The 14,685-nt window shown below is 36.8% G+C and overlaps 1 protein-coding gene across 1 annotated transcript in view; it reads right to left on the minus strand.

Annotated features, from left to right (window-relative positions):
• Positions 1–14,685, minus strand: part of LOC123868159 (mitochondrial cardiolipin hydrolase-like) — a 166,227-nt gene that overhangs the window by 96,723 nt on the left and 54,819 nt on the right. Inside the window, exon 3 of the transcript XR_006796600.1 lies at positions 2,001–2,038. The gene's annotated coding sequence lies outside the window, so the exon portion shown is untranslated. The remainder of the gene's footprint in view (positions 1–2,000; positions 2,039–14,685) is intronic.

Genomic DNA, 14,685 nt, shown 5'->3' on the forward strand with positions numbered 1-14,685 from the left:
CTCACGGTAATGCCTAATTTTTCTCTACACAAACTCGTTACCTTTTTCCCCTCAATTTCACTTGCACGCACACTTATATTCGCTAGTGTACACAGAGCCTAACAATGATCTTATCACTATGCATTATTGCAACGGATAACAGCCCCTACGCGAAAACAAAATATGCACGCCGATATTTCACCTTTATTTTGCAACACCATGACCCAACTTATTCAAATAGTCACGCACCAAATGTCTTCATAATATGAGTTTGGTGAGCCTATAGCAAGGTCCTACCTATGACGCATTTTTGAAAACTCACTCACAATTTTTACTCTGTATCGACTGTCAAAAGTACGGTTTACAACTTTCAACTTACAAAAACTCATAGTCGTGAGTTGTCGTCGTAGCAAAAATGGTGAGTTGTCAAAATGTATCCATTATACTCGTAGGTAGATACATACAGGTAACCAGAATGCTAGCAAAAACTTAGCGATATTATCCAATGCCAATAACTATTTGCCTTATCTTGAAGTTTTAGTGATTTAGTATTTTTAAACCGGCATTGTATAGCGGGCCAACTTCGGGTCAATGCCCCCCCTACGACGCGGTATTAACTTCGAGTGACATATATACGGAACGTTCGTTGAACTCTAGCGTCAGTCAGATGTTTTATTTGGAATATATTGTAAACTTTTTTAATTTTTTTGTAGTTTGTTATGGTATCTCATCAGTAATCATCAGTACTATCATCTTCGGTTTTGTATTCATGAAGTGTTTTTGAACTCAGCCACCAGATTGGCAAGCTGAAGTGGCGATGGGCAGGTCATGCCTATCGCAGAACCGACGGATGATGGGGCAAATAAGTTCTGGAGTGGGGACCGCGTACCGGTAAGCGCAGTGTAGAACGATCTCTAGCCTCTGGAGCCATGACCTGAAGAAGGTAGCGGGAAGCAGGTGGAAGACGGAGAATCGTGTTTGGTAGCGCACTCTTGGAAAAATCTATCTCCAGCAGTGACGCATACAAGCTAATGGAATGAAGATAAAACTGTCAGCCAATAGTGTGATTAAAGTAAAGCTGGTATCACAATTGTATCAGTGCAACTAGTAACAACTCATTACTGGATTACCGACTCGTAATGCAATGAGAGCACTTGCGGGGTTTGCTGTAAAGTGAACAAGCCTGGAATTTACAGTATTAAATTGCCTGTGGGTGGCTTGCTGGTATCTTGTTTAAGCTAGTTGTAGAAATAGTTGCTTTATCCAATAGGTTTTTACTGTAATTCTTATTTACATCCAGCCCTGAAAAATCGACATCATTTTTAGGGTTCCGTACACCAAGGGTGCCAACGGGAGGTTTACCTACAACTAGGTAAACTTCCGCTGTCTGTCCGTCCATCCATCCATGCGTCTGTCAGCGGGCTGTATCTCGTGAGCCATAATATGTAGAGAGTTGAAATTTTCTCAGAGTATACATATACTATACTTCTATTGCCGCTATAACAACAAATTATAAAATAAACAAAATGCTCGTCATGAAAATAAAAAAAATCTAAAAAGTGTTATTTCTTGTATGATGTTACGGATGGAAATACACAACCTGTGAAACTTTCAATTCGCTGCCTAATACGGTTCACGAGATACAACCAGCTGACAGACAGACGACAGAAGGACAAGAACAAGAAAATTTAAAAATTAACGACATCTTGTCACGCTTTACTTCACAATAATTTCTATGTGTAAAAAAATGTTTTGTTTTGCCAAAAATAGGCGTAATTCAAAACGTCGATTAGCAATAATTATCACTTTACCGTTTTTGAGAAAAAAACTTTAACCTCATGGAATATTCTTTCACCTGGCCTCTCTCGTGGTGAGGTAAAGTTAGGGGGAAAGGGTGACGACACGCACAAATAACGTTGTTTCCGTCATCTGTGGAAACAGCACTATTTTAGGTTTTCGTTTCTCTTAAACTACGAAATAAGCTTAAAATCATGAATAAAATAAATTCGATAGGTACTCACGTTATCAGTTTCACTATCGGCTGCTGAACCCCGTGGACCTGTAACAACCAGACGGAATATTACTAATACATCACGCGAAAATGTATTATCGAATAGCAAATTGATATGTTTTTGATAAGTAGGTAATAATAAATAGTTGTAGTAGTTTTCAACAACAAAAAGCTAGTTAATAGATCAAAAACATAGGTGCAAGTATTTTCTGTATATTACTATAATGTACATTCTTATAATATCATGCTAATTAATCAAGTATATATACAGGAAAGGAAGTGTCTCTAAGCTGGGTATGAACTCATTTTATACAAAAGAAACCTGCAGGTAAGATAGGTAAAAAGTAACAATTAGTGTAAATTAAAAATTTATAACACCCCCGACAAGTGAAGGTTACAGTAACTAGAAAAGAGCTGATAACTTTCAAACGGCTGAACCATTGGATTATAGCTAAGAACACTCGCGATCAAGCCATCTTTCAAACAAAAAAAAAACTAAATTAAAATCGGTTCATTGGTTTAGGAGCTACGATGTCCCAGACATACACAGATACACACGTCAAACTTACAACACCCCTCTTTTTGGGTCGGGGATTAAATATATAGTAGGTAACAACATTTAGAATTAAAAAAAATCACAAACTTTCATATTTTCAATTACTTATCTATTGAGATTGATGTGTGCCACACTCCACGGACAATCCATTAATCTTAGATTTCGCCTCTATCACAGTTTATGTCACACGAAGCAAAAAGTAAACGCATTAAGTATTAATTTTCCACTCAATTTGCATCTGGTATTTAAATAATAAGCTGAACCACTTAAGAGAAATATTAGATGTGGTCCGCGACTTCGTCCGCGTGGTTTTAGGATTTTAAAATCCCGTGGGAACAGTTTAATGTAGGTCTATAATAACATTTTATGGAATTGGTGCCAATGAGGTGCCAATGTGGAGTCACAAACAATATGATGAGTGAACGGTTCGTGCGGCTAATTGGCACCGGCTCCAAAAAATACTTTTATAGAACTACAATAACTCTTGTATACATAATATATAATATACAGTAATAAATTAAATAATTTTTAACTTTTTAGTGTTGTGGTTATTGAAGTCGGTTTTATTTATTTTTTGGATTTTTTTTTATAGAGATAAAAATGTCCAGGATGCAAGCTATCTCTGTACCAAGCGTCAAAATCGGTTGAGCGGCTGAACTGTAAAAGGGTAACAGACAGACACACTTCGCATTTTTATAATATCAGTATGGATAATGTGGAGCCATTAGCCAAACAAAAAGTTTATCTTTTATCAAAGCAGAGTGCATCGACCCGGCGGTCGCAGACTCGATGTTGCGTGTCCGTAATTAGATTCAAAATATTCTGTACCTTGTACCTATATACCTGTAGTGTTTTAGGGGACACGCCAATCAGATGTAGCGAGCGTAAATACTTAAAAGAAAATACCGCTTGTGGAAAGACAAAAACCAGCCAAGTGCCAGTCAGACTCGCGCACCGAGGGTTCCGTACTCGGGTATTTCTTTCGACATTTTGCACGATAAATCAAAAACTGTTATGCATAAAAATAAATAAAAACTGTTTTAAAATGTACAGGTAAAGCCTCCACTTGGTATAGTTATCTTACTTTAAAAATTAAAAATACTAATTATTTGCTCATGAACACATTTCAATTATTTTTTTGAGGATATAATCACAAATTCACGATTTTCGAATTTATTCCTTTACTTGCGCTATAAGACCTACCTACCTACCAAATTTCATGATTCTAGGTCTACGGGAAGTACCTAACCTATAGGTTTTCTTGACAGACACGACAGACAGACAGACAACGAAGTGATCCTATAAGGGTTCCTTTTTTTTATTATGAGGTACCTACAGAACCCTAAAAAGTCAAGCTCTTCCAGATACAGCACAGTCTACATAATAAATCCATCCAACCTCCAAATAGTCCAGTAAAGGCAGTTGATAGTTATAACAAAATAATTTGACCCGGAGTGCATAAAATGCAAGTGGATGCAACAATTTTCAGTAGGTAGTTCGAGTTAGGTACCCCCTGCAATGCGGACTGCGGGCTGGCAGGAATCCGATGCGGCACCGGCGGCGCTCCTATTAGGGACTTTTCGTGATATAGACCGTTCAACCGGCTCTTTCCCATTCCTTTTTGCACGGCAACATCGGTGAATATGCAATCATAAGGCATCGATAATGTAACTTCAATTCCGAATATCGCTAACTATGCATTTGCTAACTTTTTCAATTTTCAATTTAAAAACATGTTTCAGAAATAGCTGGTTTGAAACCATAACTTGCTCTAAATTTTTGATCACTAGTACCCATATTGGCCATATTATAAATGCGAAAGTGGGTGTGTTTGTTGGTTGGTTTGTTGGTATGGGCTTGCACGCAACAGATTGACGTAATTTTTTAACCCCCGACCCAAAAAGAGGGGTGTTATAAGTTTGACGTGTGTATCTGTGTATCTGTCTGTGGCATCGTAGCTCCTGAACCGATTTTAATTTAGTTTTTTTGTTTGAAAGGTGGCTTGATCGAGTGTGTTCTTAGAAATCCAAGTTATCCAAGAAAATCGGTTCAGCAGTTTGAAAGTTATCAGCTCTTTTCTAGTTACTACAGTAACCTTCACTTGTCGGGGGTGTTATAAATTTTTAATTTACACTTGTTGCATGGTATACTCGTAGTTAAAAATCTGGACAGTAGCCTATACTTCTTTCTATTCCGGAAAATCAGTTCCTATGGGATTGTTAAAGTAAATCGCGTACGAAGTCGCGGGAATCAGCTAGTCTGGAGTAAAACAGATATGATTTATTTAAAGAGAATATGAGCCATGTTAAACAAAAACTTAATTAATATTAGAAAATAGTTATATTTAGAAAGTACCTACATACTCATAATCTTACAGTCTTATTCATAAAAATCCCTTAATATAGGTTTAAAACGTTCATTAGCTAAAATGCTCATTAGGCCTATTAAACGTTTCATAACTTTCTTTATTCATAAAGGTTCAATAAACCTCTCACAACTAAATTCTCGCTATAGGCTAGTTTCGCTTTGTTATGTTGTCGTTCTGATGAATTCATAGACAAAATTGCAAAAAAACTGGGCTCTACACAGAAAAGTGACGCAGGTGTGACATTTGTTTTCGAATTTCGGTCAATTGTCTGAGTTCTGGAGGATAGTTAGGTATTATCGTTCGGATTTTTGTTCCGATTTATTTAATTATAAAAATGGAAACAGCAAGGAATTCAGAAATTAGCGTTAGATTTTATTATACTATTTAAAAAAAAGATGTATTAGGTAAAAGTATGTATTAGAATTTAGATACAGTACCTGGACATTCATGGAATAAAATCCTTTTTTTTAAATTGAAAATATTACAATAAAACTTAAAGCTAGCCTTATCTTATTACTATACAAATCATGCCCGTGTGGAATGGTGCCAAGAATACTGGCTGCATTTCCACGCTTGACAGCCAGGCTGATCCGTTGCGCAAAAAATGAGTCAGCCCTTTTTTTTACCCAAATCCTTCTCGGTTTATGTAGTTAGGTACTGAGCTGCATCACCGCCATATTTCTTACGTTAGAAGAAATCACATACCTATGTAAAAGAATGATTACATGAAAAGAAACTTCGAAATTAGGTAGAAACTTTTAGGTACCTACTTCACGACGTCCGTCCCTAGCATCTTATGGCAGTTAAAACTTGCAACTCTAGTTAATTACCACAGCCTCTCGAATCCAGAATAAATAATGTACAAATAATAATTACAATGCAATGACACTAGAATCAACCAAAACAAAATAACCTCACTTCCAAACAAATTATCAGCTGTTAAGACAAGACGGCGGCCATCTTGTTCTTTAATAAGGGTTTATAGTAGGGTTCAGCCTGTTATAAGTTATGGAGCCGTTATTGAACACATTTAGCACTATTGAACGTTTATGAATCATGTTTTTGAGAATTTTGCTTATAACAAGCTAATAAAGCTTCTACAAATTTTTATGAATAAGACTGTTAATCTTAAAAGATATTATGTTTATTTAAAAAAAAAAAAAAACGGAATACTTAGCAATTATTTCGGAATTCCGCGACTGCAATGCGGTATTGAGCCTTGCAGTAAATTCGTGCTCCATCGGTCGGCTAAGGACTTTCGTGACAAAAATTGTTTGAGGACCACTTTGTACCTACTTAGATTTCAATAATTATGTTTTGGTATTGGATAAGTTCACAGAATAATTTGGATTTTTGTAATTGGATGATTAGTTATGTATTTTCCATTTTGTGTAGTATCGCGATTCACTTTGATTATTATAATAAAATTAATCGATACAAGTGTAAATTAAAAATTTTCAACACCCCCGACAAATCATTTTCAAATAAATAATTATGTATATCTAGGCAACGTCCATCTTGACAGCTTGACATTTGTCAATTGACACTTGAATATTATGAACCTAAGGGTTATCTAACCTTCTTTTCTACAACAAAACTAGAAAATAGCTGATAACTTTTAAACGGCTGAACCAATTTTTTTGGATTATAGCTAAGAACACTCTCGATCAAGCCACCTTTCAAACAAAAAAAAAGTAAATTAAAATCGGTTCATTCGTTTAGGCGCTACGATGCCACAGACAGATACACAGATACACAGATACACAGACACACAGATACACACGTCAAACTTATAACACCCCTCTTTTTGGGTCGGGGGTTAAAAATAGAGGTTTACAAGCTAAGTGGCATTCAGCAGGTTCTTGCTTGCCGCATAACCGATGGCCGCTGAGGCTGACGCATTCTGGAATGAAAATCGCGTATAGGTAAGCGCAGCGTGGGACTTCTAAACCGATGCACCGACGACATCATGAAGAAGGTGACGAGAAATGGATATAATGAGGAAGGCGGAGGAAAGTACGTGGAAGCACGCCCTCGAAAAGACCTATGTCCAGCAATGGATACCTACATATAAGCTATTAGTTAATGGATACCTATTACTACTATAAATCCATGATAGACCTAGACTCTAGGTTCTAGAGGTTTCGAATTCGGTCTCCTATTTGGGGCGTCAGGGATTTAATCCCAGCCACGAACTAACTTTTCGGAGTTATGTCACATGCTTTATCACTTGTTTTAACTGTCAAGGAAAACACCGTGAGGAAACCTGCATGGCTGGGAGTTCTCCATAATATTGTTAAACATGGAACTGGGACTCAGCTTAGCTTATCTCAAAGGCGTATGAAGTTTGCCAATCCGGACTTGGCCAGCTTATATAACATCTGCATCAATTACAGTATGGCAGATGCTATAGTCTAAATTCTAAGCCCTCTCATTCTGACAGGAGACCTGTGCTCAGTAATGGGCCGGCGATGGGTTGACATGATGATGATGATGATGATTATGATAGCAAATACATTTCGAGTACAAGTACCAAGATTTGACTTACTTTTAACTAAAATTATATGTACATAATAATCGTATCAAAGCGAATAGGTAAGGTAAGTACTAGGTATAGGTATACGTAGGTATTAAAAAGACTTTCCAATCATGGTTTCGAAACTAGAGCTCAAACGAAAGGCAAACAAGTGGTATTTAATATTAAACACCAAACTATGAATTAAGGTCGTAATCAAAATAATTGATACCGACTTAATATGCTGTAAGAGCAAGCGGACAATTTGTCGCAAGCATTTTCTTCTCTCTAAGGATTCTTTTATTGGTGAAAATCGTAGTACCTACTTTAATAATCCTTTTTAATAAAACTCTAAGCCCATCTGTTCGTCTTTTCAATACAATTATCATGACTTTTCAATTTTTCAGTTCATTCGACATCGCTAATTAAATAAAAAGCATTTTACTAATGATTTAAGCTCGTCAATCTGAAGTTTCTGTGAGTAGGCAAGCGTGGTGCAACCTAAACATTGTCATTGCTTTCTATAAAGGTGGACTTTCGAGTCGAGCATGTGTGACGTCAGTGACACTGCAAAAGAGCGGCAGATTGCTATGTAATTGTATAGTGCGCGACAGGTTGAGATGGCAACCAAGGTGACGACAGACGCCTCGCACACCCGCACAGCCCGCTATCCCACTACGGATGAGCGCGGGTGTGCGGGGCGTCCCTCCGCCTCATACCCCGATTGCCATATTAACCTGTCGCGTACTACCATGCAAATGTAGAGACTTCATTCAAGTGCAGCGACATTGATGCCGCGCCGTCGTTTATCAGATGTCAGTATCGCGGCGCCACTGACGCCACATACGCTCGTCTCGAAAGTCCACTATTATCGTATGGTTGCCATAAAGCGCAAGCCTATCTTATCCTGTAATAATAATAAAACTTTACGATCAAACGGTTTGATCAAGCAGCCCACCATCTCTCAGCCTAATAATAATGTACCTCTAGCTATTTCGGCGAACACAAAAGGCGTGTTCTATTTCTAGGCATTAAATTGAAGTCTATATTGTAGAGGGCGCGAACAAGGTGAGTGCGCCGAACCCGCGCGCCGAGTTTCGGAGAAAAACTAGGCAAAAAAACGAATTGGCAAGCCCTCGCGTCTGGAATTGGCATGAAAAAAAACGGCGAACTGGATTAGAAATAGGGGAGGAGTCTAATTTCAGTCTGGTGAACTTTTGGTAGACAATCAGTGATTTTGATTAAAGAATTCTCAAGGAAAGGAATACCATACCGCTTAGGCCCTTTATTTTTTAACCCCCGACCCAAAAAGAGGGGTGTTATAAGTTTGACGTGTGTATCTGTGTATCTGTCTGTGGCATCGTAGCGCCTAAACGAATGAACCGATTTGAATTTACTTTTTTTTGTTTGAATGGTGGCTTGATCGAGAGTGTTTTAGCTATAATCCAAAATAATTGGTTCAGCCGTTTAAGAGTTTTCAGCTCTTTTCTAGTTTTCTTGTAGAAAAGAAGGCTAGATAACCGTTAGGTTCATAATATTATGTCAATTGACAAATGTCAAGCTGTCAAGATGGACGTTGCCTTGATACATAATTATTTATTTGAAAATGGTGTTTTGGAAAACTCAGATACTTTGGATCGTAGGCGCGGAATAGTCCAAGAAAATCGGTTCAGCCGTTTGAAAGTTATCAGGTCTTTTCTAGTTACTGTAACCTTCACTTGTCGGGGGTGTTATAAATTTTTAATTTACACTTGTGTTTGTTTAATATTGAAAAAAAGTTATCAGAATGACTTTTAGTGTAATTTTATTTACTTAGTAGACACTTACGCAAAGCAAATGATATTTAATTACTTACAACTAAATAGTTATAAGCTAATTCACACAGAACATGTCATCGTGGAATGATCCTAAGAATGTCAGTCACTGGTGGCATTCCCGCACAAAAAAACAAACCTGTTCACTTGCCACTTGATGAGATAATTAGTTGATTAGCCGAGGTGCTATGTGTCATATCAAAATGTCTCTGCTTAAAGATTCTACATTCTTAGGGCTTAGACGCAACGCACACCGGCAGAATTGAGTACAGCAAGGCGCGGCGTGTCTCATTTTATTGAACTTATAAGAGACTCGGTAGACTAAAGTCAAAATCATAAAACACGAAATTTTAATCTAAAACCAGCGCTGAATAATAAGTAATAATCATTGAATCAAATGAATAATATTTTTGCGAAAACTAAACAAAAAAATTCGAAAACAAACATGAGTGTAGTACCTACATCTGAGATATTTTTTCTCATGAATTTCTGAACTGTCTTCATACATATAATTCGTATGCAAAACTGAGTCAGTCACGGCCAAAATATTCATCCGATGACGCACTGAATAAAGCGCGAAACAAACGTAGGCAGCGAATGACTTCTATTCTAACCTAAAATTGCGCGCGCGCATACTGAGTTTTGCGATCAGTACTATCACTTTTATGAAACGCATCGGCAAAATTAGTTTGCCTAGTAAAGCGAAACCTTACGTTGACTAAAATCGAATGTATGCACACCAATGAAATACGGGTCTTATTGCTTGACGTTAAATGTTAAATACCAACTGAGACTCGTGCTATCTCGCTCATAATTCGCGCGGACAAACATGGCGCGGAGACAACAACCAATAGCGGACCGACGTGCGCTATGATTGGCTGAGAATATTTCGCGGCATTCAAAAATCAGATTTCTGCGCAGGTACGTCAACGTATCTGATAAAATTGGTAAACCAAATATTGATATATAACTTTTTATCTACAAATGAGAGTGGGTCTCCTCTCAGAATGAAAAAGTGTGTAAGTACATATATCGGTATATTATAATATTATCTACGAGTATGTAAAATCTACAACCAACTTCTTTATATTAATCACAATTACGATCACGAATGTGAGTACCTATTAAGTACTAAATTATCATAAGAATAAGTTGTTATGACAATTACAAGATACACGTCATAAAAATAACCCATTACATTTAGCTAACAATGGATTGACATACTTTAAGTATACAAATCATAATAAAAGCGTACTTATAATATGCTCTTAAGAGTTTTCAAGCTCCCCTTTAGTTCCTCTTTACAAAAACCCGGTTTCAGACGTCAAAAAAACTGCCAAAACAATTCGAATCAAAATATATGAATGTGTAACCAGGTTAGGTCAACAATATGCGCCAATCTGACATTATTGTTCGAGAAACGAAATTGGTACACAAGTGATTTATGTCGTAAGGCTGTATGCATATTAAGCCCATGCGTACGTCCATCAAATCGGCTATCATCATGGTCAAGACGCCGGCTCACTACTGAGAATGGATTTAAGATTAAGGATTTAAGGATTACACACTGAATTAAAATTATACTATGATTAAATCCAAGTGATGATGCAACCTAAGTTAGAGCGCGCTTTCCTAGACGATCCCTAAGATGAGAGAAGATGTCGTATACTTACCTCAGTGTTTTTCTTTCTTTACTTCAAAGCAAACTGGGTTATTAAAACTCAGTGTACCCGCATCTCAAAGTGACGCAAATCAGGTCAATGTCGGCTATTCAGGAATTAGATAAATTATTCATAGAGCGCAGAAAAAAAGCTTGTTGCGTCATGCTTTTACACTTTTTTAACACTTTTCGCCTCCTAGGGGCCGTTTGGCTTTGCGAAGCTAAACTCGAAAAGGTAACCAGGTTTTGCTGACTAAAAGCAGGACACAATTGCCCAACTAAAAGAATTTCACAACTGTCTCAACTTACAACTCCAACTAGGTTCAGTAGACCGCTTTTCATAAAGTCAATAACTCAATAGGTTTTTAGTTATTATTTTGACTAACTTGATTATGTGCCCTCGTGGGTACGTCTTTTGATGTTTTAAAGAAAAGTAAAGTATCATTGAAGGGGAAATATTGCCCTATTAATTACACTATGTTGACTATATATTTGTTTTAAATACAGGTAATTAGCAAATCACGAAATTAAAAGACACGCAAAACGGGACAGTCCCGTCAAGGGCTTGACGCATGGTTATATTGCCCTAAGTAAATAAAAGTTTTTAGAGCTATTATTTCTCGCTGTTATTCTTTGTACCTTCGGGACAAAATTAAGATAAATTAGGAATTTCCCGCCACGCTTGGGTGTTTTATTTCTAAATTACGATAGAAAGTTTTCTCAGAACTTGTGTACTTTCTTGTTAAATTATTTACTTAATGTTTTCATTTTAAATGTTTGGAAGCTTTTGAATATTAGATTGCGTGCAAATGCCATGAACTGCTAAATGCTTGTTTTATTAACTTGTTAAAGTATAAACTGTGTATATATAAAAAGAAAGAGTTATCACAATTGTATTTAATAAAACACGACAGCCCTGCCATAAAACGAACTAAAAAGTAAAAAATTCCCCTTTTAAAATTGATTTTTTTATCGTCACTTGTCAACAGGTCCGATTGCAGCCATCTTTAGTCTATAAATTAAAAAAAAATGCTTTACGTGGTAGTCGTAATTGACCAAACAATAAAAATCTACCGAAATAAAAAAGCTAAGTAAAATTTTCAACGTATAGATTAGAAATCCCACTTTCAATGGTTCTATTTAAATTTGCCTGTCATCGCGTCAGCGCCAGACTTTCAACGGAAAACGCTAATTTGCATGATTCCAAAACAAATCCAATTTGTTCGTTATAATTACTAGGTATGTAATAGGTTAAACATTAAAAAAGCACAGTCACTATTTAATTAAAGGAGAGTATATTAAGCAACTAATTCTCTCACTAAAATGTTTATAGACCCTACTAAATACTCAGATTTCATCGGTGAATTTCTTAACCGCAGAATAGGGAGTATTTTTAGGGCTCCATACACACAGGTCCCGAATTTAAAGTTATTATAAAACATTCAATGCGCCTCGACTCCATTTCACTCCGTAGGTATGCGTCGCACCTTATTACTGTGTAAATTTTTGCTCAAACCATCTTTAATCAACTTTACATCCACACATTATATTTCAAAGTATGGCAACAATTTAGATTAGATTGTGATTCCATAAAATAGCCATTTTATGGTATGTATTCAGAACTAAGAAGACACAATACCCAGTTCCTCCTTACGAGGGGAGAAGCTATAATATGTAAGGTTCTCTTCAGCCAATGAATTAGACCACAGGATCATAAATAATGCGTGAAATAGTCCTTGGAGTATAAGAGTTGAATGTATAATTTTGTTTTCTGTACTGCTTTGTAACATTACAATTAGTATCCTCCGCGAAATACGCTATATCGATGAAGCTAAATTAGTTTAGCGTCTGTGCTGGCAACGTTTGGCACTAGTTATCGTTCGCGTAAAACAACTAGTGGATTCTTTGATCTCAGCTGGGCTTGTGTATTTAATCCTTAGTCTATGACCTACGCAAAACCACCATATTGCAACTTCAGAACTACTTGTTTTGCGATCACTCTATCTACACCCGTGGAGAAAACTAAAGTGTGAGAAAGGCCCAGCATCTCGAGGTAAACTATGCTAGAAGCTTTCTTAGTATAGCTTCATTTGCAGTAAGTGTTGCGCTTGCGTCGAGAATTAGGATTTACCACTGCATTGCATTGAATTGGATTGAAATATGCTTTATTGAACACCATCATAAAAAGAAACATATAAGTAAATCATTATTAGTACAATTTGGCAGCCTTATCGCTTTGAAGCGATCTCTGCTAGGCAACCACGTTACAGAGGATATTTATAATGACTAGTGAGAAAGGGTACAAGGGTGCATTGGAAGATTCCAGAGCTTCTGTATAAGAAGAGAGCATTATGTCAACTCCTAGATGAGTAACTCGTTCACGGGGCGTTATATTAGTTTGTTTACCCACCTCAAAGGCGAATGGAAGTCACTTTGTCTATGCCCCTTGCTCTCGAGCACTTTAGGTGTAGAGGCGCGTATTACTTAGCGGTACTGATGAGATGTATTCGAGTGCGGGGAGTCCTTTTTTTTCTTTTTATGAAATTACATTAGGAATGCTTTTAAGGCACACCCTCGACACTCCATACAAGCGAACAGATTCAATCATCTACTATTGACAAGGACAGAACTATACGTATGTATATGAGAATCAAGCGGGACAAGGACAAATGCTATTATAATTATAAAATTAACGTAACAAATATTATTAAATATTAAGGCGTATTACGTTATAATTGAAGTCCCGCGCATTGCTGGAGTGAGCTGCAGGTCAAATCCACGTTCTTTTATCATTTACATAATCTTTGATTGTACAATATGTTTTTTTTCAGGAGCATTATTTCTTGTGTGAGTCCGACTCGCACTTCAGGGTTTTTTTTTGTATATTAGATATTGGTTTTTTTGTAGATTCCACTCGAACAAAGTCGCAGGTAGGTTTTAGCTGGTAAGGTAATATGACATAACTTCTAACCAATATGTTCACTTGTATTAAAACTTGTTCCGGCAAACTTGAAGTTATGAAAGCAAACTACTTAAGTAATTTTCCTGTGAGACTTTTCCTGCAATGTTATTAGATAGTATCAAACTTATAGATTTCAAATTGAAAAGTGTAGGTAAACACTTCGTAAAGAGAAAAGTTCTGGAGTCAATTTGTCTGGTGGGAGGCTGGGCCATAGATTGAGATGAATTTTTTCAAAAGTAGCATGTAAAAAGTAAGCCGCGTGAAAGCCTAGTGGTTCAGACGTCCGCCTTCTATTGGGGGTTCGATTCCGGGCACACATCTGTAACTTTTCGATTCGAGAACACTCTCGATCAAGCCACCTTTCAAACAAAATCGGTTCATTCGTTTAGGACCTACGATGCCACAGACAGATACACAGATACACACGTCAAACTTATAACACCCCTCTTTTTGGGTTGTGGAAAATCACGAAGCAAATCTCACGAAGTTTTAAGGCATTTTAATATATCATTAAATTAATTATATAATTAAATTTTTTAGCATCGTATTATATCTCTCGCGAAATCAGCTGTATTTTTCGTATGTAATTTAGATACGAGTCAATGACCTACGAAACCATGAAACGGAGTCATTAAACGTTTGTTCACAATGTTTGTATGGCGTTTCTTATCGGTCATTATGAACCACTGACTTATCGTACCTACTGATAGTTCGACGGAAGGTCGCGACATCGACATCTATTATTTGTTTACAGATTGGGCTGATATTGGGCCAATGCTCTGGGCCAACACGCATCACTATTTATGTCTATGACCGAAAT

The sequence above is a fragment of the Maniola jurtina genome, chromosome 9 (genome assembly GCF_905333055.1).
Source record: "Maniola jurtina chromosome 9, ilManJurt1.1, whole genome shotgun sequence".
Taxonomy (NCBI): domain Eukaryota; kingdom Metazoa; phylum Arthropoda; class Insecta; order Lepidoptera; family Nymphalidae; genus Maniola; species Maniola jurtina.